Here is a 25814-nt window from a genome sequence, read left to right as displayed (position 1 = left end):
CCGCCATCTTGAATTACTCGAAATGCCCAAGGTGTACATTTGTACACCCAGCAGATTCAGATTCAGCACCCGCAAGTTAGGTAAAAGCCACCGAGAAACATTAGACATACCGAAATTTTTAGCTTCGATGGATTTCCTCCAGACTAGTAAAGAATTTGTGGATAAAATCCTAAGAATAAAGTAAACCTACGCAAAAGTTAAAAGCCTAATAGCTAAATTCAGTAAAGCATGTTAATCAAATTTTCCTGATATGGAAAAGTTTCAGTGGAGGATAATTACTATACATAATTTCAACATAAACTAATTCTAGTGATGACGTAATGGAACTTATAATTATTTTTAATAATATTCAAGTTTTCTACTAAAAGAAATATAAAAATTGCATTACCAAAATCACGAAACGCTGGCAATAATATAAAAAGCTTCTTCCAATCTATGTGCCAACTAAGCAACTGATGTGTTTCTGTAAGGCAATAAATGGTGTTAAAAAAGAAAATTACAAACAAGCTCAGTTCACACACAAATATTTTGAAAATATGAAACAAAACAACTATTCAATTCTATAGTCACATTTTTTGTAATTTACATTTCTGCAATGAAAATTATATTTTGAGATTACTTTGCTAATCTCGTTTAATTGGAAAAAAATGGTAACTCTTCTCTGTAAACGAGAAATCCATATAACAAGAAAGTGTTATATTGAGTATTAAGAAAACTTAAAATGCAGATAAAATATTTAGAAAACCAGTCATAATAAACATGTTTCTTTTCTCCCACGAACAAGGATTTAAATCGAGTAGTCCAGTGAATAAATACGTTTTGGTTTCATTAAGTGAGGTAGCTTTAAAAACTTGATAAACCTGTGTATTACGATCATCTAAATAGCATACTAAATTTGTATCCTATTCGGATTTGCGCTGGTGCAACAATCTTGGTAAAATGGGGCCTAAACCAGAATCCTCCTAAACTAGCATTATAAAATTAAAAAAAACTTAGATCCCTTACATTCTAGCTCAAAATACATTATTATCCAAAAGAAAGAGCATAAAATTTGCTGTAATAAGGTTGTTGCGGAATAAACACACATATAGAATTATATCCCAACGGAAATTCTCAGTACTGAATTATTTGGTACTAAGAGATAAATCCAAAACTATCATACTTACACAGAGACAAAAAAACAAGAAAATTAACGGAAACAGTGACTTTGTATGATTGTAAGCGGTATAGCAGGTTACCAGTTATAGTGGCAATTACAACAACCTATTTACCAAAAGAGATAACAAACTTTACTATAATACGAAGAAATTCAATAACAAGAAATACATATGTTATTGATATAGTATTCGACTTCACTTAAATCTGTTAAATACATCTCAACTGGCGGTAACAAGTAGTTTTCAGCACTTTCTTCAAGGTTTTGTTTGACAAAGAACGAATGGAGTATAAAATCCCCAGACCAAAGAACAATAAGGGTTGTTAAACTCATAAAATACTATATTTAAAGCAATGAATTTCTTTATGTGATTTTGTGCATCTTTTAGTAGTTAAAATTAACTGGTTACGTCAAATAGGTTAGCAAGCAGCAATCGCAGCTCTTAAATAGCTGTAAGATCAAAAGGTATGACATTATTTAAAATTAATTCTCATTACTTTTCTTTTCTTGTCAAGACAATATAATATGAAATAGGAAACATGTATAATAGTATTCTAAAGAGATTTAATTCTACCATACAAACCGGCACAAACCACTCATTTTCTTTTCTTTCCTTTTTCACTTTCTGTCTCAAAAATTTGCTTTAAAAGTAATACTCGTTTAATGGTTAGATTTGTCCAGAATCTCCATTAACCCATACTATGGACAAATCTCAGTCCTTCTTTCCACTAAGTTAACACAATTTCATTTTACTTCTCCATATTATCAAGTCGCAGCAAATCTAGAACGAACTACACCCAATTCATTTATTTGGAACAATACGCCGCTCGCTACCTGCACACTCCAGAGGAGCATACAGGCACAACCAGCGCCATGCAGCGGGAAGTATGGGACCTTCTAGGGATAGATAACTCCAGGACAACTTGCAAAACATTTAGACCTATTTCTCTTATTGTCATTTAGAATGGAGATTTTATTAACAATATTTTGTAACAAAAATGTTTATTATTCGACTACCGCAACAAGGTCCTATACATTTTTTGAACAATAAATAGTTTAGATGAAACACCCCTAGCAATACGACATTTCTTCTTCCGTAAATACAATAAGACATTTTTTAATATCTCTCTCATACATTTTCTCTTTCCATATTTCTTAATATACTAGGTTATTTTCCATTTCCTTATCAAATTCCTTTTCCCTCTATAATCCTTTGTTCATTCCCAATTTATTTCATGTTCGGCTTATTTAATATATTGCGTTCTTCGGTCTTTGTAGTCTTAACTCAGTGATAGAGCGTTCAGCTTTGGTGTTTGGGGTCCCTCGTTCGACCTGAGCTTGCGCGTAGTGGATAAGAACCGTGTGAGTAGGCTTTCCCGGAGTTCTCCCGTTTCTTCCAATTATCCATTCCACAACTCCATTCATTTCTCATCACTACCGTGTTCTTCAGCCAAGCCTTCGTAACTGTGAGACGTAAAATTAAAAAAAAAAATCATTTCATTTTATTTATTTTTTAGTGTAGCATCATATATTCCTTTGTTCTAATATCTTTCTTCTTTCCACTCCGTACTTCATCTAGCACTTGTTACAATTAACTTGATTCATTACTCCTTCCACTTTTGATCTTGTCTTCCTTTCTCTCGTCTTTCCTTTTTCTCTCAGTAACTATATTATTCTCTTTCCTTCTTTTCTATAAGTTTTAATCTCTTCCTTCTTCAACGTTTCTTCAGTACCTCCGTTTTATCACATTTCTGGACCATTCTTACCTTCATTCTTCACATCTTCCTCTTTTCTATTTTTTAAATCTTCTCTTCAGTATCTGTTTCTCTTTAGTAGCTGGCATGGTATTTCTATGTCTGCTTTCTTTGTTTCTTTCTTCGTCGCTATCTATATTTTTAACCCTCTTTCTCATGTCTAGTATGACATTCTTCTAGTTCCTTTTGCCTACGTCAATCCTCTTATGAAGTGTATCTCAGCATTGGTTTCTTTCCTGTACCTAGTTTTCTCGAATTTTCCTTCAATTCTCTCTAATATCATGTCCATGAAGTTGATTTCCCTTTCTCCGTCCATTTTCATTTTTAGCCTAATCTCTTTTCCTGACCTTAATTGTTTTAGCAAATTTCTCGAAATGACGCTTAGTTTGTTTCAATATTCCAAGCAATCATTTACATTTCTTCAATATGTTATTAGATTCCTCCTCCTTACACTTTCTCTTCCTACCTGTTCATTACAATCTCTACTACAAGGCTCAGTCTCTAAGCTAAGCTTAGAGGCTCTTTTACACTCACCAATCATGCATACATATTATCCAATATCAGCGTTAGGGACTTCAACACTTTCTCCTTTTTTCATTTTCTTATAATCCTATTTTCCATTCTTTTTTCTATTGTTTTAAAGACGCACTCTCTCTCTTAGTGCTTGGTAACATTGCTTTTTCAACAATATTGACCAATATGGTTCTTTCTCTTCTGTTTCCCAACTAGAGCTTAAACCTCTCGCTTATTTCGAAACATGTCTTTATTTTGTATGTTAATTTTGCATTTCCAGTTACTATTACGCTATTTGCACTTACTTCTTTCTGTTCAGTCCATCCTAGTTTGTTTTCATTTTCTTCAAACTTTCTCTCTGTTTCACATCAAATTTCTTTTACCAATTGTCCAAATGTCTCATCACTTCTCTAACAAATGTAGATAACTTGTCTTTAATTATCACTTTTTTCAGTCCCTTTCCCCCTGTCTTCCACTCCTTTAGTTCTCCTTATTATGATATCCAACGTGAGCTTTCTTGATTAGCTTTTTATGTCTCACTGGTTGATCCGAAGACCTGTTGGCGTGGTGTTCTCTTCCACATACTTCCTTATAAACACTATGTGCTGTCTCTTGGATATCTATTTCCTCAATCTGTCCTTCCACTTATATTTTCTCCATCTCAGCATTGGAGGTACATTAAATTCAGACATGCATCCAAGATTATCTGTGGGGGTATTAAACAACCACTACTCCAAATCCTTGCTCAAAGAACCTTTTCCTTCGATATACCCCTATGTACACCAAATCTATGGTGAAGCCAGCAAGCTAGAATTTATATTATGGTAAAGATATTATCTTATTAGAAAGAGGAGTTCAACAAGGTGATCCTTTAGGTCCAGCATTATTTGCCGTAACATTGCAGCCTATACTCTATAATATCAAGACAGACTTAAATATCTGCAACCTCGATGATGGTGCAATAGCTTTTGATCCGGCTATTGTATTAAATACATTAAAATGATCAACACACAGACAGCTACAATTGGTCTGCAACTAAATTTCAAGAAATGTGAAATCAGCTTTCTTGAAACTACAAATGAACAAAAGCGCACACTGTTTTCGTCAAACAACCAAGTAGCTTCAGGTATCCAATTCATGTCGCCATCAAAAGCTTTCCCCCTTGGAGCTGCTTTCAAAGCTGATACAATGACAACTCTATTAACTGAGAAGCTTAACCAGTTACACATGTATTTCTCACATCTATCATGAATACCTGCTCATTCTGCTTTTTCTTACTAAGAACATCATTTTCCATTACAAGATTATTATATTTCCTGCGATGTTCACCTTCATAGAAAGAAGAGGATTTATGAGAAAGATATGACAACGGTATAAAATCTGGTTTGGAGTCTATCCTAAATTATGTCCTTGATGATAGTACATGGCTTCAAAGATCTCTCCCGGTTAATTTTGGTGGATTAGGCATTTGAAGAGCCTTAGATTTGGTTATTTTCACCTTCTTGGCATCATTCTACGGCTCTCAATGTCTAATAAAATCATCTCTCCAACAGAACAACAATCTTCACTGGGATTCTGAAGTTCAAGATTGCTCGTCCACATGGTCGTTGTTGGTTGGGCTCCGATTATCCGACTTCAGTTTCAGGGCTAAACCATCCACATGGGAAGAACCTATCATACAATGAAATTTTTCATTTTTACTACAGTCTTCCGACAACCAAGAAAACAAGGCCAGACTGATCGCTGCATCGTCCATTGACTTAGGTGCTTGGCGCAAATGTTTGCAATCTCGTCCTTTAGGCCTTGACCTGAATGATGAATCTTAGAATAAGAATTCGTTAAGATTGGGAGTAGATATTTGCGAACCCCATAAATAACTAGCGCGCAAAAATCCTGTTCACAAAAAAGGACTACATGTTCTCTCCTGCATAAAAATCACAGGTAGTCATCCTCGACACTCGAACTGCAACGACATCATTGTGAGAGCAATCATCTCCGTACGTGTAACGGCAGGGATACGGACAAAATCTCGTGGCTGAAACATCGCCGCCCAAAATCTCGCCGGCCAAAACCTCGCGGCACAAAATCTCGCCGGGCCAGAACCTCGCGTGGCAAAGACCTCGCGGGCCAAAATCTTGCCGTACGTTTCTCGAGCCAAGTATAGCATATATCTCCAAGTGCGAAAGAAGTCCCAGAACGAGATTTTTGAGAAGGACAAGGGCTTCATGGAAATCACAGTACACACACAGTATCCGGTCCATGCCATTGGAGACCCCAGAAATAACGAAAGGATGGTGTGGTCTCTTAATTTAGGATTTTTAATAAAAAAAATATCCTGCGCTTCAGAAACTGAGAAGAGTTCAGATTAAAATATGGAAAACTAGTGTAGAAGTCGATAAAATAAATAAAATCTTAACTGGGTTTGCCAAAATTAAATAATAAATATTTTTTCTTGTTTTGGCAAATTAATATAAGCCAAATTTTGCCAATTATTCTTACGCTTCCCTTCACCTTGAGGTACCGATTAATTTCGATTACTATATAGTTTAAAACTTAGGAAAATGAAGACGTGTGGAGGGGGAAACATTGACATTCTGGTACGGAATTGAGGAGACTCTACGGTAATAAATCTACTATAATATTTACTTCTATCCATTCCTTCACCTCCATGTACAATGATGAACTCAACTTAGTGAGGTAATATGGGAGAAAAAAATCTCTAAGTAACCAAGTACTATCGCGAATATAAGGCTGGAGGCGAATATTTAATCTGCATTAATTGTGGAAACGGAAAGATGAATGTGATGCAGTTATGTAAAGAAAGAAAGGAAAGCTGAAGACAAAGACTACCAGAGATGAAGTTAGGTTGGGTGTTCGAAATCAAAACGTTTCCAATGAGCGAAGTGAAGGATGTTTTTCTGTATTGAGAAAAATAGAAACCGTCCTGATGATTTGCATACAAACTGAAACAGATACAAAATACAGGAGAAAGAAAGGACATAATAAATATTACCATTTAGACACCGGACCCGTTTCGGGAGGTAAGTCATGTCCTTAAAGATAAAAGTTTTGTGATATCAAACTGAGAGAAGAAATGTTACTAACTGTTTATGTATAAGTTCTCAACAGTCAGAACAGGTGAAAATTTTGCTACTATTTCTTTGAAGCAATACCACGTTATTCTTTACAGTTGTAATTTACCATACGAAACGCATTTGGTTGACACCTTTAATATATTTTGGTCATATTTTGATAGTTGAACGATACTAATACATACAGTGCCCTAGATAAAAAAATATACTGAAATTCACAGATTTCCTTTATTTTTTCGATTATGCAGCATGGAGTTATAAACATAAATATACGTAGCTACTGTCTCTTACAAAGCGTCATATGTATGTTTTATAGCACTCCAATTTAAAAATATACAAATATTATTTTTCTACGATACAAATCCACAACTATATAAATGTGTACGATTGCAAGATGAGTATCTGGGATTGAAGAGGTTAACTTGAAAATATCGAAATACTGCTAAACATGAACATACTAATGCAATAAAATTATCGAAGAATCGTAATATTGTGATACTGAAAGTACCGAAATATTGAAATAACGAAAGAAATAATACATCGATTTTAAAAGTTTTCGATACTTAAAAATATCTATGAATCCACATATTGAAATATCGCACAGCTGTAGGTGGGACCTGTCACCATGAATTTTCTTTTAACCACTTTTCGTCTTCGAGGATGTGGTTTCCCCGTAAATTTTATAAGAGATCTTCACTTTGAAAGTCAAGTGAATGTTTTTATTCACGACACTCAACTCACTTACCACCTTCACTACGCTCACACCATAGAGCCGAGATTTAATAATATGTCCTCTTTAGAAATTAGACTTAACGTGTTTTACTTTATATCAGTTTGCTTGATACAAGCACACTGCTATTCTAGTGAGACAGACAGAATACGTATTCACAGCAACAATAACATGCTGCAGTCGCTGCCTGTCCCTTGCCAACCCAGATATCTTAGGTCCTTCCAATTACATATTTGAATTAATTGAACAAATCCGTATAGGGCCAACTGATAAAATATGTCTGTGAGCTTTTTATTTGTTAAAGGTTAAAGTAAATATTTAGAATATTATTATCTTTAAACTAATAAGTTGTTTAACAAAAGATGGAAATAAAATAGTGTTAAAGTTGGAACATCGTATGTAGTTATGTATGAATCTGTGATTTGCAAATACACTTGTAAGGCTTCAAACTAAAACCATTATAGCATACCTCTAAGCATATATTTAGTTTTAGGTCTTGTTCAAATGAATAAACTTTCCTTTCAGACACTGGTCGCAAACGTTTTTACCTAGTGCAACAGAAATTCGAACTACGTGTGCAGATAGAAACAATAATTGTAATCCGATACGATCATGTGCTGTGTATATGTTTTTGGCTAGGCTCCGTTCCATGCATATATCAAAATCATTGTTTGTGTTCCTATCGTTTCTTGAAGTATGAGTTTTGATCATATGCATACACGTTCCTCTAATTGCTACCAAAACTTCTCCTGATATCAACACACCTTCTCTTTTACTTATGTCATGTGAAAGGCAGGCTACTGGGAGTCGACGCGACTGCGCAAATGAAAGTCCCAACGCTGTATCTATACCACCAAGCACTGTGCCAATTTACTTGTGTGTTTATTCACCCGCACATCTCACCACCTCTTTCCACTTACCTTAGTTTCTCCAACCCGTATGCAGGGCAGTACCAACATGCGCCATACGTTTTTAGTTAAAGTGTGAGACCATCAGGAGGCAGGTAATTCGGCAGAGCATACACACGGTTTACACAGATTCTCACTTTTTTCTATAATTATTGGGATCTTCCCAAAATTCAGTCAGAAGGCACAGGTGGTTTTTAACGGAGTTCCTGCAGTCTTAAAAGTTGATTTGTACCGGAAAATGTCCCAACAATTTTTCCGGTCCGAACTGGTAAGGTGTTAAACCATATTCAGGTACCAACAAGGATAGGAATGCGGGAACATACACAAACTAGGTTTACGAAACACTTGGTGGCGCATGCGCAAATTGTTCCAGGTTCATGCTCCAGCTCCGTGTCAAGTTCCAGTACCAGAACCGGTACCCGAGAGCAGACTACGCAAGGACTAGGATGTTACAATCACTGTTTTCGAACCATTATAAAAGACAATAGCCTATTTTTCGTTCACACACATATACACCTGATTACGCATGAGCAGTTCCATTTTAGTAGAAATACAATTCCAACTCCCACTCCCGGTTCGGATTTAAGACAGAACCAGCAGCAGCAGACCATAGACTACAAAAGGCTACAACATACGTAGAAATATGAACACATATTTCTACTACTATTGAAACATTGTAGAACAGTGGTCCGCTCACCACTATAGTCTGGTTTCCTTTCCAGCTCTCTCTCTCTCTCTCACGCACACATACTGGTTTACGGAACAATTGGTGGCGCATGCGCAAACTGTTCCGACTCAAGTTGGGCTACAAGTTCCGGTTCCGAATACACAGCACAGGAGAAGGTGGATCCCACTACGAACATGGCAGACATTTCAAGATATCGCAAGAAAGGAATTGTTCCCGCAGCAAAAAACGACGAAACAAATATTCTCACACCAAAGTGGAAATGTTATGACCGCATGCAGAAATGGAGAAGCGTCGCCTAGATAACAAAGATAGTCCATTTCTTTTCCTCGTTCACTCTTCTACGAAGAAACCAGTGAAACAGATATTAATACACAAATACACATACACACACACACACACACACACACATATATATATATATATATATATATATATATATATATATATATATATATATATATATACGCGTATTTGCGTACTTGTTGGCTCCGAGTTGGGAGACCGACTTGTTGGAACGAAATGTGCATAAAAAATTAGAAGAGATACGAAAACGAGAGTGAGATCAAAATGCATTTATTCATATTTGCGGAGGGAAAATACTTATTTCGCTATTTATGGCAGATTTTTGGGAACACGTGTGGTACCGTACTATATGTAATGAATTCTGGTGCCAACATCACCTGCAAGATATAAATGGTACTGGTACCAATACCATATCAGGATGATCTAATGTCAAACACACACTCACGCTATTAACATTATCTACAGTGTTACAATAATTCAGTTATCTACAGTGTAGAATAATAGCACAAAGTAGATAAGTACACGCAGTTTTGGAGAAATAAGTCTACAAGAATTTAAAAGTATGTAAAAAGAAACTACAGAATTGCATATATATAAATTACCAGATTTCCATGAAGTTAACTTCTTACACTACTACTTAAATCTGGCAACCGCTTTAAACCAGGAGACTGGCAGTTTGGTCTCCACTTCGCTTTATCGGATTAGAAGTGGGTATTTAAAACACGTTTTACTGCGTAACAAACAACTAGTTCCCAAACGGGCAAGAGGCAGTTTGAAGTTTGCTATGGCCACAGGTGGTCGCTGCATTTTATCATAAACGCTCAGAAGGATATATCCACCTTTTTGATTAACTCTCCCGCCATTTAAACAGTTCCTTTACTTTGTGCGTGACGATGACGTAGAAATATTCTCACGACAGTGAGACTCTTTATATGAGACAATACTGAATGTGTCTCTAAGAAGGAAACTTACGGAAGTGTAACTCACCGATTTGAATGAAACTTTGCAGCTTTGTACAACATGAAAAAAGAATGGACACTTATTTTTCTTAAATTTCGATCATGGTACGGTTTTAAAGTCCCTCGGTAAACCTTTGAACAGAGGGGAAGATTTTGAAGCATAGACAGAAAACAATCATTTAATATAGAAGAAAACATACTCCGAAGGAGGCTTTATGACAGCTGATTAAGAATTTGACGTCAAAATTTTAATATCAAAATGGTGGATTCAGTATGGTGATTACAATTACAAACGTTTTCTGGTTTGAAATGGTCTGCAGTTTGCCAGGAACAATCATAGTTGGCATGTGTTATTGCGAGAAGGTTGCAAACCGATTGAAACCTCTTTTCCCGTGCTCGTGGGTTTTCTCGGGGTTCTCCCGTTTCCTCCCACTTTCTTCATTCCACCATTTCACTCATCTCTCATAATCACCGTCTCCTTTAGCCTAACCGGCATAACCGTGGGACGTAAAACTCAAAGATTTCATTTCATTTCATTTTTGAAACCTCTTTCCTTTCTTATTTTAGCGGCATGTTTGATTAAAGTGACTTTCTAACTCTCTCCCTATTCGGGGTGCTTACTTAAATGAGTCACCTCGCTTCTCACTACTAGGTATACTTCTTGAAAGTGAATCCCGCGGCTCCTACTACTCGGAGTGCTTAGTGAAAGTGATTCATATCGCCTCTCACTAATCGGGTGCTTATTTACGTGATTTATATTATATTTGAATCCCGAGTTGAATCTCAAAAGAGTATATCATGAAAGCATCCTTTCCTGCAGGGTCAATTGGATTTAGTATCTTGATGTATTTTCTAGACCCTGGAAAAATGTCTTGTGACATTTTTTGACACTGTCCTTCTCTATAATAAATTAACATCTCCGTAATGAAGATCCAATCATTGATTCTTGAAAAGGTTTTCTTCTCCTACATTTGCAAATATATAGGTATGTAGGATACGAAAGCGGTTATTTGTAATGAAAATCTCCTACGCTTAACAATTTCGTAACATTTCATTTAAAAAATTATGCATTATATGAAACTCGGACATATTCCCAAGCGAGAAGACTTACTATAAACGAGCACCCCGAATAGTGAGATGTATAAAGATTTACTTTAATCAAGCATCTCGTTAAAATAAGTAGAGAAAGGTGTTTCAAATCGCTCTGTATCCTCCTCGCTGTAACCCCTACCAACTATAATTGTTCTTGGCTGAATGCAGAGCATTTCAAACCAGAAAACGTTTGTAATTGTAATCACGATATTGGATCCACCATTATGCGTTTTCTAATTTTGACGTCAGATTCTAAATGAGCTGTCCTGAAACTACCCACCTGGCAGTAGGTTTTTTTACATTAAATAATTGTTTCTGTCTACGCTTCAAGATCAACTCTAACGTTCAAAGTGTGGTTCTACTTTTAAACCTGCACCAATGCCGAAATATAAAAAAAATACGTGTCGATTATTTTTCGAAATTTTTCGAAATTCTGTGAATGAAGTGTACAAAGTTTCATTCTAATCGGTTAGTTTCACCTTGGTAAGTCTCCTTGTGAGATAAACATCTTACACATAAATGTTTAATCTGTGTTTGACATTAACGTTTTAGATTAACATTTATCTAAAACATGTGTTGTATATAATGTTTCATAACATAGTGCTTTTCTCAATATTTACTATCGCTCCGGTGCCCTGGAAAAAAATAAGTTGTTTAACGTAATCTTTTGATGTGCTGAATGTACATGGACATCTCATGTGCCTCTGCACCTTGATTGTTTGGTTGGTTAGTATTTTAACATGCCTTTTAGCACTGAATCATTTGACATGAACTTCCGCCTTACCCCTTCAGTTCCCACACGGAATGTTGTTGATTCAGTTGAGCGGCCGTGTCACCAGCGAGGGTATATGAGACGTGCACGTGCTGATTAACGTGGCCAATTAGGGTTGCCATCTTTCCGGCGTTGGCCTAGCATGTCCGATATTATGTGATTTTTCTATATCAAAACTAAATTTCAATTATTTTTGGGTAGTCTGACATTTAATCATATTTCTATTTTTTCAATATTTTGCTTGAAACATTACTATGTTTCTCAATTGTGTTAGAGAACTGTCTATTGTTTCTTAATCAATTCATTATTAAGACTGATTCTCGAAAATGTGTCGAATCCCAAACTTCAAATTTGATATCATGTAACTCGGGAACTAAAAGCCAGCACATCATATTTATTTCACGTGAATATACAATGTTGTCAAGATTTACAATCATGCCAAGTTTGATCAAGTAAGTTTGGTTGAATTTGTAATTTTTAACTAACTATAATATTTCAGAAAATAATCAATGAAAGACGAAACTGTAAATGACAAAAGTTATGTAAGTAATTGTATAAGCATAGTCGTACAGCATATATCCTAGTCCTAGTAATCAATTTTGTATTCCTTATCTTATATGAGTACTTACTCTCAAATGAAAATTTAACTCTTGTTGAAGAGTAGTTATTAGCATTTTTGAAGTAAAATACCATTGAAATTTCCAGTAAACTTTATCAACTTTAGTTTCCGATTTTAGCAGTACGGTAATTCAGTGAGTAAAGAATGTTTTCTCTAATCAATACTTAGTGTAAAAACGCTAATTATTACAGTCAGTTACGGGATCGGTCATTTTACTAAAATGTACGTAGTTTCACACATGAATTATGAAGTATTTTACAAATATTTGTTGCAACAGCATAATGCATTAATTCGGTCAAAAAATGCTGGCTGGCGCAACTAGAAGAAAGAATTAAGATTTAAGAAACAATGCAGATTCAGCATCATCCACGAAAATTATAAGGTAAAATGTTTTCAAATTTACATGTAAAAAACTTCAGCTTTTTAATAAAAAGTCAGCTATTTTTGGAAAAAATGTCCATTGTTTTACAATTTCGTTGTAATAATCGTACAAAACCGTAGAATGAAAGAATGAAAGAATGAAATGAGAACAAATATTGACCACTTGGTAAGTGTATTTATATCTTATAGTCCAATCAAAACATCAAATGCAGATTCTCACTACAAAATCAGCAAAAAAAAAAAAAAAAAGAGAAAAAGAAACTAAATAGACGAAATGCTTCAGGGAATCGGATACGAAATTTTTCAACCTCTCTCTTATTTTAAGCCAGAGAACGTACTATTATATGGATAGCAACTTTAGGAATGCACACGAAAGCACATACACTAACACGAGGACCGGATTAAGGAAGAGAGTTAGGAAGGCTATAGCCTCGGGCCAACAGGTTAATAGGATCATCCAATCTGTTCAAAATCTCAACTGGGTTTCTGAAAAGAACATGAACGTATAATCATCATCATAAAATAAAATATAACCAAAAATATTAAACATATTCCATTAACTTTCCTACTGTAATTTGAGAGAAATTTATTAGGTGAAGTCTGCAGGGGCCACATATTTTTTTTTCTAGAAACGGTCCTCCACATAGGTTAATACAGCCCTGACTAACACCTTACATAATACGGAAAAGCATTAAAAAATGAAAATATTTCTATTATTTTTACAGTTAATCTATCTTAAACCAGACACTTAATGAGTTATCTTGAAATACGAAACTGAAGTATCATTATATTAAAAAAAAAGATCCTTCTTTTCTTGTAAATTTTAATATTCCTTGCACATAACCCGAGTGCGTGAAAATCAGAACAGTGGAGACATTTAAATTGATTTCACTATGTATTATTGTGGCTGTGTGGAACCTGGGTACTCATTGCGGTCCAGAGTCCATCAACATAGCATGCAGTGGCTCCAACATGATGTCAAACCCTCAAGAAATATAAGAAAATGCTATCAGCTGGCAAGATTATGGCAGAAAAAATTTCTGGGAGGAGCTATGTTAAGGGCATACTGTTCATTGATTATCTGCAGGGTCTAAAGACAATTACAAGTGACTATTATTCATAACAGGTTCCAAAAGTAAGGCAGGCAATCAAGAGGAAACTCAGTGGCATGCTACACATGAAAGTGCTGCTCCTGCATTATAATTACATTCAGCGCTATTGCCGATGTAAGGTATGAAATACTTGAGCATTCTACTCACTCTAAAGATCGTGCTCCAGGTGACTTTCACCTGTTTCGGAAGATTAAGTAGCACCTGCGAGGAACAAAGTTTGCCAACGATGAACATGTTATGCAGGTTGCCGAAGAATGGCTTCAAGCATAGCCGTCAAGGATTTTTCTAAAAACTGGTACAGTGGTTCTCAAATGTTCCGAAAACGACTACTTCCTGTTCATTCGGAAAGTAGGTGTGCGGACCCACTTCCATGCTATCTGAAAAATCATATGAAATTAAAAAAAAATATACTAATTAAAATTATCACTGACAAGAAAACGATCAACAAAAATAATAGAATCTATATATTGGATTTCTACATTAGTGGAAGGATTTTCAATCCAACTATTACCAGGGCAGAAACGTTTTTCGATAGCTTGCAGCTAATTCTCTCAAGTGTTCTACAAGTGTCTTATGGATTTCGGCAGAGTTTTTCATCTGAAAAATCAATAAAATCCTTGAGCACTAGAAATGATTAATAGCTATTGTTTTGTACACGTAGCGCCCACAGCTACAGTTTTTTAATCTTAAAAAATACTCTTGCATAACTGATGTGAGTTCCATTTTATTACATTTCAATTTTTAGGCGTCGTGGACACCCAGGATTCCTTGGACCCGATTTTCAGAAAAACTGATCTAGAACATAGTTGAGGGAAGTGCACTATAGTGAAAGGGGCCTTTGTGGAAAAGTGGAAGTTCTTTTTACATCAGGAATTATGGAACACTCCTCGTAATATCATTCAACACTGCCTACATTGCTTAGTTCATCTAAATATACCGATTTTTTACCCCATAGAAAGTGAAGGGTCGTTTGACAAATCCTATGAATGAAATTTTGCCTGTATCATCTCCCGCGCTGCACGGAAAATATCTCATGAAGATACACTATCTTTAGATTTATTTAGTATGTGTTTTTGCGAAACTAATTCGTTCAGCACGTCTCAAAAATTTGGCAATATTGTTGGTGAAACTTTGGTGTTTGACGATTCCTCAAGCGTGCGTTCGAAACAAGGCTCCACGAATCGTATACCGAAATCTTTCGATGTATCAGTGGTAAATCAAAACATTTCTGTGATTGGTGTAAAGCCCAAACTTTGCTACTCGTTATTGTCACTGCACTTAAAGAAAGAAAACAATCTGTGACCCATGACCGCAAAAAACAGGAGTGAGAAATGTCAATACCTTACAAAAGTAAACAAAAGTTTCCAGTACATCACTATTAAATGTGCAGCAACTTGGCACAGTGGTGACGGAACCGGTTTCTTCTTATCCATCTGTAGACTAGAACATTGATAGGAAAACTACGGACTACGGGACAGATACCACCGGCTGAAGTATTCTATCAGGTCCGAAATGTGAGTCCTGATCTACAGAATTTAACTTCACTTCTGACAATCCATGAAACCTACTTTAATCAGTATTGTGAGAAAATTGTTAAAATGCTATACAAATTTCATTTACCACTTGAACTTTATAGTCTTTCCATCATATAACTTATTATTACAAGAAGCTCTCTTAAGAAAATGTACAGGTCACCTACTTTTTCTTTTTCTTTGAATATTGTCCCGCCATGTGTTTTTTCTTTTGGTCTCTTCCTAAATAAGTTTTCTCGTCACTGGAATAACACCAAATCCATGTGCAAAACAGTTTCGAGGTTTACCGCACCTCCAGGGGTCTGGAGGATCATTGCTACCATCTGCTTCCTTGATAATATTATTAGCACTGTGCATACTTAATAGTATGCATGCTTGCGATAGAACACAAATTTATCGATTTAAAAATTGGCGATTTAAAAAAGTAGGATCATTATATAACACTTAAGAAGCAGTTCTTATCAACAGAGAACCATTATGGCAGCCAAGTTTTGCTTCTCAGCGTTCTCTATAACTAAACTCGATAAAAGGAATGTATTGATTTCTTTTTATATTTATGTCTGATGTTTGAGGGGTGCTCAAATAGAAAGGTGAAAGAGGACACTGTGGGTATAATCAAAGTCTTAATTCAAAAGTAATTACCAGACGCCTGAGCAAAACTATCCCACTGTATTATGAGCCGAAGGATTCCCTGTTCCCAGAAATCCAGTGGGTGTGATAGCGGCCAGTCTTCCACTCCTTTCAGTTCTCGTCCTAGTTCAAGCGGTTGTTTTTGAGATGTCTTTTTAGCGGGCCAAACAGATGGAAGTCGCAGTGAGCTATGTCCAAACTGTAGGACATATGCTCAAGCTGCTTCGACTTCAACTTGTTCAGTACACTTTGTGTGACATACGAGACATGTGGACAAGCAGAAAAATCTCACTTTCTCACTGAATTCTTGAACACACAGCCTTTCTCGTATACAGTCACCATCAAGCGATGAATATAGACCGATTAAACCATTTCCCCAGTCAGAAATCGGATAATACCGCGCTGCTCCTCAATCGTCGAATGTTTCATTGTGACTCTATTATTTCCTCCCACACATTGCCGACTCAATTCAACTTGGACGGAATACATAATTGGCTGATTCTCTCCTGCATAATGTGAAAGGCAGCCACGCATGGTCACAACGAGGCCGGAGACTACATTCTCTCGTTAGATGTCGCAGTACTTTATTTCAAAGCGATACATAATGCTATTTCAAAGTACGACGTTTAGTTTCTACGACGTTTCGTGAATTTTCATTTGAACGTTCCTTGTATATGTAACCTCGGGGACTTAACAATGATACCGCGAATGCATTTTTCGTATACGTGGTCCCGCACATATTATCAATAAATCCAAAATATTACTGCCACTTTCTGTCCTTCGTGACAGATTACGATTATGCGTTCAAATCAGTTATGTTAACTTCAAACGTTATAAAATATCATCTCGTGGTTTATAAATTCCTCGTGGTGATATATGATTAATTATCCGCAAATATTATCCGTTTGGCAAATAGCTTTTAAAGAATGGTTTTCCTCGAAAGAAGGAATTTAGTATGTTGACAGAAACAAACATATTTTATTTTATGAACATATTATTCCTGACACTCCTTTGTTCCCTGATCTTCTGCTGGATGTAACTAAAAAATAATATGAAAATAAAAAGAAAAGAAATAGAAAAACTGAAAAATTCTTCATTTCGCAGTATATTTGTTCAATACCAGAGCACAATTTACGTCTGTTGTAGGCAGACAGCAGTTTTGTTAAAGACATTTTCCTCTACCATGTATTTTCTTCTAGCATAAAATTACAATTAACCTGATCTCAGATTTCAGAGTTACTAGGCTATTTTCGGTCCATAAAATAATTGTTGACGTCGATAAAGTGTAAAACTCCCCCATAAACCTACGCTGCTAATTTCGACGAAAACTTCCTTTATCCCTTTTCTAAAAGCAAATGTTAAAAAAATCCTACAATGTGGATTTATCCCACGAGTTGGTATCTTGCTTGAAGTTTTAGTTGTGGTAGCTGCTTCAAATACAAACCCGAGCAATCTGCTTTGGTTATTACATTAGTGTGTCTCTTGTCATATAGCCTAGGTGCCATATATGCTAAGAAGGGAGATTTAATTCCAACCAACCGATCAATGAGCGTCGTAAGCTAATGGTAATATTCTTACAATAGAAAACTAAAAATAATTTGCGAATGGAACCGTAGTACTAATGAAATGTCATTATAAAAGCCATCTGTCCTGCCTAAATCTTCGTGGCTATAACGTTAGGACATTTATCGTTATAAAAATACCTACATTAACTTCTTTTCTTAAAAAAGAAAGTTTTCTACATGAAAATTTATGTCAACTTTCCTTTTTTAATATGAAGTTTTCCTTTTAATAAGCATCCTCCCGGTTTCTCCGCAATTTACCTATTACACTTCTAGGTACACGTCTTCATCACTATAATTATCAGTTATACCTAGATATCTCCCTGTTCTTTGCAACCCTTCTCTTTTCCATTTCTCTCTACGTCCATTTCATTACTTTTGTTTGTCAGTTTTCGATTCGCCTGTAAGACCATATCCATTTTTTACTTTTTGCTTTCCAACGACGGATAGAAAGTATGGCGATCTTGAAAAAAAAAGGAACTCAACGGATTTACATCTTTCATGAAACGTACATATCGAAAACTTGACTTTTCGGTATACATCTGTCTGTCTTTTGGCTAAGGTTTCTTCAAATTAGAGCAGTTTACTGAAGAGTAAACATCGAAAAGGACGATCTTCTTAAAAATGCCTCCAACAATATTTTTTATGCTTCGTAAATCAATATTTGATTAAAAACCCTATATTGTGGTATAAAACAATTCCCTGGGAAAAATTTGATAGTTTATTCTTGGGGCTGAGCTTTTTATCGGTACTTTCCTCAAAAACGGCTCATGGTATTTTATTCGTATTTCATAGATAAGTACTTCACGAATAGCCTGGCAATATGTCATAAGTCATTTGACGTCAATAAATATACGAGGGACTGTTTGTGAATTGGGGGTGATTTGTTTATCGACGATTTTCACAAAAATGTCTCACGATTTTGTTAATAATTCATAAATATTTCATTAACGACCCTATATTGTGGTAAAAATCATTTCCCTACGAGAAACATATTAGGGCTAGATTATTGTATTTTTTTCGATTACTTTTGGTTTTGTAAAACAACTGAATTTTCGTGACAAACGACAAACTATTTTCTTCAAGTTTCGTAAATAAATGTTTCATTGATAAGCTAAAAATATCGCTAAACTCGCACGATTGAAAATGATCCATAAAATGTAGTTTACTCTTGGAGTGAGATTTTTAACGATTTTCTCAAAAAATGGCTAAGGGGATTTTGTTAATATTGCAAAACAATTATTTTGTTAATTGCTCTAACATATACAGTATGACATACGTCTAATGAAAAATCTGAAGTTTTGGTACATTTTTGGGGAGAAAGGGTGAAGTTGATTCAATTAATTTTTCCAAGGAAAATTGTTTTTTACCTATTTCCCAAATGCAAGTTTCAATATTAGCTGTGGCCTAACAGTTTAGGTAATTGGAGCGATAAGGCCCAGTGCGGTAGCCCGTACCTTTTTATAAAAAATCAAAGAAATATCTTCTCCATACTCCTTGTTTATCAAAGCAGAATTGTGTCCTTATTGGTTAAAGAAGACGTTAATTTTATCAATTTCGTTACCGATTAGTTCATTAGCATTAATCATTAACTCCAGCATCATATTAAGCAATCATGTTGTAATTTTCAGCCGTGGTCGTAAGATTTATAATCAATAAAATCCTACTGGTTGTTTTCATTGTATCTAAATCAGTGACATAGCCAAGATATAATTTTGGGATTTAGACTTTATACTGAACATAAAATGAGGTATCAAACATCCATTACAGTGTGAGTTACAATCCTCGCATTACTAATGTATCTAAGTCCTGAAATGTTTGGTGGTGACGTCGCCGGGAATCTATCTTGAAGCAGCTTTGACAGTGAGTATTATATACGATATATACGATATACTCGTATATCCTTCAGATTAAACAGAAAAACACTATCAACGTTTAACACTGGATACCTTAAAGTGTGGAGCGGAAACAGCTGGTGAGAATAAATTCGGGATTTCAGATTGAAAACCTTCTATTTCCAACAACTTTCCTTTTTCTGTTGTTGTATATTTATCATTACAAAGTTCCGGTTTTTGATGCACCCAGTATACTAGACGAGTTATCTGCAACCAGCGCACCTCGGCGCCAGAGTGCCATACCAAGGCGAAAAATGTAATGCAAAATCTTCACATCGTAAAAAAATATTTTTTTGAGTTATTAATATTATTTTCAGAGTCTATTGTTATTCCAGTTCTTATGCTTTCTACGCTTGTACAGTATTTCGTCCTCTGTCGTATCATATTCTCTATATATTAATTTCGTCCAGTGTTGGAACAAAAATCGAAGACGTTTATGGCACCTACGCAGTGACCACACTAGAAGGGACCAGGGGAAAGGAGCTTTCCGATCACATCTTTCGCCTTCCGTCCTCGTGACAAGCCCACCGCAGGCATGCTGTATTATCGTACAGCAGTTTATCGGTACACGAAAATATAACTGTGTTTCCAAAAAAATATATCTGCCTATTCACACACACACACCCTATGCCAAGAAAGTAAAGCTGATGTCGTCACTGCTCCTACGGTGCGTGTATCGCAAAAAGTACAGAAAGCTGATTATAATATATCCAATCTTACCGTTAAGACCAATAGAACGCACACAACAGCTGTAAACGAATGTTGTATGTTAAACCGATATTCGATTTCTGGTGGGAGCTCATGTGGTTACGATAACGCTTTAAGTTGTATTGCACGTTTCCTGTAGTATCTGTACTATATAGGATGATAAGCCTTGAACCAACCAAGAATTCTTACGTGAATGTGACGCAGATATTCAAAGACAGAAGGCTGAAGACAAAACCTACCAAAGATGGAGTAAGGTTGGGTGTTCGATATAAAAAAATTTTAAGTGAGCTAAGAGAAAGATGTTTTTGTGTATAAAGAAAATAGAAACTGTCCAGATGATTTGCCTGCAAAGTGAAATAGATATGAAATGCAGACGATGAAAGAAGGGATATAGTAATAATAAAAATTACCATTTAAATACCAGACTCGGCTCGGGAGGGAAGTCATGTCCGTAAAACTTAAAAGTTTTGTCGCATCACACGGGGAGAAGAAATGTTACTTACTGTTTTTATTTTTGTTCTCAACAGTCAGAACACGAGAAAATTTTACGGCTTATTATTTGAAGTAATACCATTTTATTTTTTACTGTCGCAATTACCTAACAAGTCGCCTTTGGTACACAGCATTGAGATTTGTGCTCGTATTTTGATAGTTGAAAAATACTAATATACATAGTGCACTATATAACAAATGTACTGAAATTCACTGTTTTTCTTTGTTTTTTCGATAATGCAGCTTCGGGTTATAAAAATAAATATACATAGGTACTGTCTTCTCACAAAACGTCAACGTATGTTTTATAGCACTCCAATTAAAAATATTCAAATTTGCTATTTCTACGAAATAAATACACAAATTTATAAATTTGTACGATTGCAGATAATTACCTGGGATTGAAGAGGATAAATAGAAAATATCGAAATATTGCGTAACATGGACATATTAAAGCATTAAATGCATAGAGGAATCGTAATATCGCAACACTGAAAGATACCGAAATATTGAAAGATATTGAAAATCGCTATTAAAACTTTTCGATACTTAAATATATCTATCAATCGATAAACAGAAATATCGCACAGCTGTACGTAGGACCTGTCACCGAGGATTTTCTTTTAAAAACTGTTAATCTTCTAGGATGAGGTTTCCCGTAAAATTTGTAGGATTATATCACTTTGACCGTCACCTAAATGTTGTTACTCGATACACAATCAGCACACATACCACTTTCAACACGCTAACACCATGTATTGGAGCTTTAATAATTTGGCCTCTTTGGAATTAAAGTTAACTTATTTTAGTTTATGACTGCTAGGTCGACAGAGGTACACTTATATTCTACTGAGACTCACACAATATGTAGTTAGCCCTATCACTCCGTCCAACAATCAAGGGCTGTGGCCGCTACCTGTTCTTTGCCAACCCATACACTTTACGTGTTTCTATATGTTTGAATTAATTTTAAAAAATCTGTATACAACATATTAGTAAACTACGGTTGTGAGATTTTATTTGTTAAAAGTTGAAATAAATATTTACTTTATTATTATTTTAAACTATAGAGTTCTTAGACAAACGATAGAAAAAAGTAGTGTAAAAGTGGATCATATCGTATGTAGTTATGTATGAATGTTATATATGGATCATATCTGGAACAAGAGAAAGTCGATCTGCGTGTATGTATAGAAACGATAATTGTGTCCCGATAAGATCATGCGCTGTGTATATGTTTTACGCCAGCCTCTCTTCCATTCAATTTTTTCAATCTTTGTTTCTGTTTCCATTGTTTCTGGAACTACTATTTGTAAATATATGCATATAAGTTTCTACAATTGTGATCGATGCCTTCCCTGATTTCAACACACCTTCTACTCTTTAACTATGTCATATGACAGGCTGGCTACTGGGAGTCGACGCGACTGCGCAAACGAAAATTTCAAGGTTGTATCGGTACCAAAAAGCACTTTGAAAATTTACTTGTGTGTTTATTCCGCCACACGACTCACCTCCTCTATCCACTTCCCTTACGTTTCTCCATCCAGTAAGCAGGGCAGTGCCAATAGATGGGGTATGCGTCATATTTACACATCATTTCTTAATTAGAGTGTGAGACCATCAAGAGACAGCTAATTCGACAGAGCATACACACGGTTTACACAAATTCTAACATTTCTCTATAATTATTGGGACCTTCCCGAATTTCGGCGAGGAGGCTCAGGGGTTCGGCACGAAGCCTCAGTAGGCTTCAAAGTTGTTGGCACCGGAAAAAGCCCCAACATTTTTTTCGGTCCCAACTGGTGTTAAACCATATGCAGGTACCAACAAGGATAGGATTGCGGGAACACACACACACACACATACACTCGCAAACTCGCAAACAATCACATTGTTCACGATGCACTTGGTAGCGCATGCCCAATAAAATTACATTTCGAATTTAGTGCAAATAACAACCATGCACAGAAACATTACAATTCCGATTACGACTACTGTTCCAGTTCCGGTTTCGATAACACACAGGAGCAGCACGAGTATGACATTGACGACGGTGTTTTGGCTTCTTTTATGACTATGGCGTATAGTGAAGTATGTCGGCTACGCCCTTTTGTAACAATTTTAACCAACTTGCATGAAACTCAGTGTATAGGGGTTTTCGAACATGCTGATTACAAATATCATCTTTTTCACCTAGGTCTTACAGTTATGTGCGTTACGCACTTTGTATGACAATTGAAACCGATTTGGATGAAACTCGGCAAATATGAGTTTTCCAGCATTCTGATTACAAACATCATATTTACTTTTACTTCAGCCAAGTAGTTGAAGTGATATACGCCCTTTTTATGACAATTTCAGCCGATTTGTATAAAACCTGGTAAATAGGGATTTTCGAATATGCTGATTACGACAGTCATTTATTTTTCTAGTTCTTAGAGTTTATGTGAGATACGCTATTTGTATGACAATTTTAATTGATTTCCATAAAGCTCGGCATAGAGGGGTCTTTGAACAAGCTGGTTGTGACTATCATACTTATTTTTACCTAGGTCTTAAAGTATATGTCGGATACGCACTTTTGATAACAATTTTAAGCGGTTGTAATGAAACTGATCATATAGAGGCTTTCGTTCATGTTGATTACGAATATCGTATTTATTTCTACGTAAGTCTTATGTTGGGGGGCGTACATTTGAAGACAATTTTAACCGATTTCGATAATACTCGGCTTGTAGTGGTTTTCGTGCATGCTGGGTACGAATAACATATATGTTTTTACCTACGTATTATATTAGTTTATATGGGATTCGCCCTTTATAATGAAAATTTAAACGATTGAAAGAAATTCGGCGTATAGAGTTTTCGGACACACTGATTACGAATACCATATTCTTTGACCTAGGTCTTACGATTTATGTGAGATATACACTTTTTAAGACAATTTTAAACGATTTGGCCGGTATGTAGTTGTTTTCGGACATGTTAAATACGAATATAGTCTTTGCTTTTTTCTAGGCCTTAGAGTAAAACTGCGGTTTCTCAGTGTTTCGCTCTCTCTTCGAATGTATTTTTCAGCTTATCCGGCATTTTGGTGGGACTTAAAATTTAAAGATTGCATTTCGGCTCTCTCTCACACACACACTGACCCATGGTTTACGGAGCACTTGGTGACGAATGAGCACTTTCAGTTTAGTACAAATTACACGATTGCGCAGAATATTGTACTTCCAACTCCCAGTTACGATTCCAGTTGAACTCAGCAGCATCAGTCGCTTGACAACATGCAGAAACTTATGGTATATTTCGCAACCCTACAGAGGTATAAAATGAACATATATTCCAACTACAAATCTATAAAAGCTGTGACAGCATGCAGAAATGCAGAACCAGCGCATAAATAACATAAGAAATCAAATCGTTTTACTCGTTCTCTTCTACGACTAAAAGACCGAAGCGGAGATTAACACACACACACACACAATTTTTATTCCAGTCATGCCAAAGAATAAAGCTATATCCTCAAACTGTTACACTGACAGACGATATTCATTTACACTAGATTCGAAATTTTAAAAAAATCACAATATTCTTCTACAATAATGGCAAATTGCACATTAATTGTAAAGCATATTTATCTCCTTCCTGTATGTGCCTGTTAAGGATGTTTACCGTAAATTATGTGATTTTTGGAAGGGTGGCTGTAGCCCATTATCAGTCACTGCCACATGCAAGGAGCATAAGAATATTAATTCTGTGAGATTTGCGAATAATCTGACACACATAGGATTTTCCAAAATAAAACTTGGAATTTGTATAAAGATCCAATAACTTATGCTTCACCCCCTGTGCCCCCCTAAGCCAGTACATTAACAAAATAATATAGCAGATATGAGAAACATATACCGTTTTGCTTCATCGACGCCAAATTTCACATTAATTGACAAAAAATACCTTCTTCTCGTAGTCCCTGCTAAGGATATTTATCGTCCTTTTTTATTTTTCAAAAGGGACTATAGCCCTACATAGGACACTATCCATGCAAGGAGCATTAGAATATTAATTCTGTGACATTTGTGAAAATTCTGACGCTTACTGGCATTTCGGAAAAAAAAATAAACTTTTATAAAGATCCATCGTCTACTGGTTCGCCCTTTATGCCCCCTAAGGCGCTGCGTTACCAAAGTAGCATTCCAGATTTCAAAAACGCATACTCCTTTACTACAATGATGCCAAATTTCACCATATAAAATAAAAAATGCATTCTTCTCGTATGTCCTCATTATCAGTCACGTTTACATGTTAGGAGCATTTGGGCGTTCATTCTGTGACGTTCGTGATCAATGTGACGTTTACTGACACTCCGAAAATAAATTTTGGGAATTTGGTAAGACATCTCATACCACGTTTTTACGCTCCTTACCCCCGAAAAGGAAGGCCTTCCCAAAATAATGTTTGAGACGGCTTTACTAACTTTGTTAATGAGTATATATGCATTTTGTGACAAATACAACTCATTTGCCGTCTTTGCGAATAAATATTTGAGAAAACTGCTGCCAAAATTTAACATTGAATCTCCCATAAGGAAAATGAACTTTTGTGTTTACACCCTAAAAGGGGTGCTAAAAAGAATTATCTTCTATTATGTTTAGAAAATTGAAAAATTTAGATATTTCTCAATAAGGGTGCTAAATTTTATATTAATAGTGTGAAAATTCCATCTTCTCCCAGTGCTGTAAAAAATTACACGAATTATGGAACAGTCTGGATGTATGTATGTGTGCGTGTGTGTGTGTGTGTGTGTGTGTGTGCGTGCGTTCCTACTTACTTTTGGTATGATTTAAGTTGTTTCAACCATAAATCGTACACATTGGATTTGGAAAGTAGTGCTGCTTGGGTAACTTTCCTAGAAC

The 25814-nt window shown here is 35.6% G+C and overlaps 1 long non-coding RNA gene across 5 annotated transcripts in view; it reads right to left on the bottom strand.

Moving 5' to 3' along the window:
• Positions 1–25814, bottom strand: part of LOC145683314 (uncharacterized) — a 564956-nt gene that overhangs the window by 417166 nt on the left and 121976 nt on the right. For 2 of the 5 annotated variants that reach the window (XR_014131021.1, XR_014131022.1), the window contains exon 3: positions 389–463. The exons of the other annotated variants lie outside the window; for them this stretch is intronic. This is a non-coding gene — a long non-coding RNA (uncharacterized LOC145683314). The remainder of the gene's footprint in view (positions 1–388; positions 464–25814) is intronic. 5 annotated transcript variants of the gene reach the window in all.

The sequence above is a fragment of the Thermobia domestica genome, chromosome 4 (genome assembly GCF_964235325.1).
Source record: "Thermobia domestica chromosome 4, izTheDome1.hap1.1, whole genome shotgun sequence".
Classification (NCBI taxonomy): domain Eukaryota; kingdom Metazoa; phylum Arthropoda; class Insecta; order Zygentoma; family Lepismatidae; genus Thermobia; species Thermobia domestica.
This window is presented reverse-complemented; position numbering and strand designations above follow the sequence as displayed.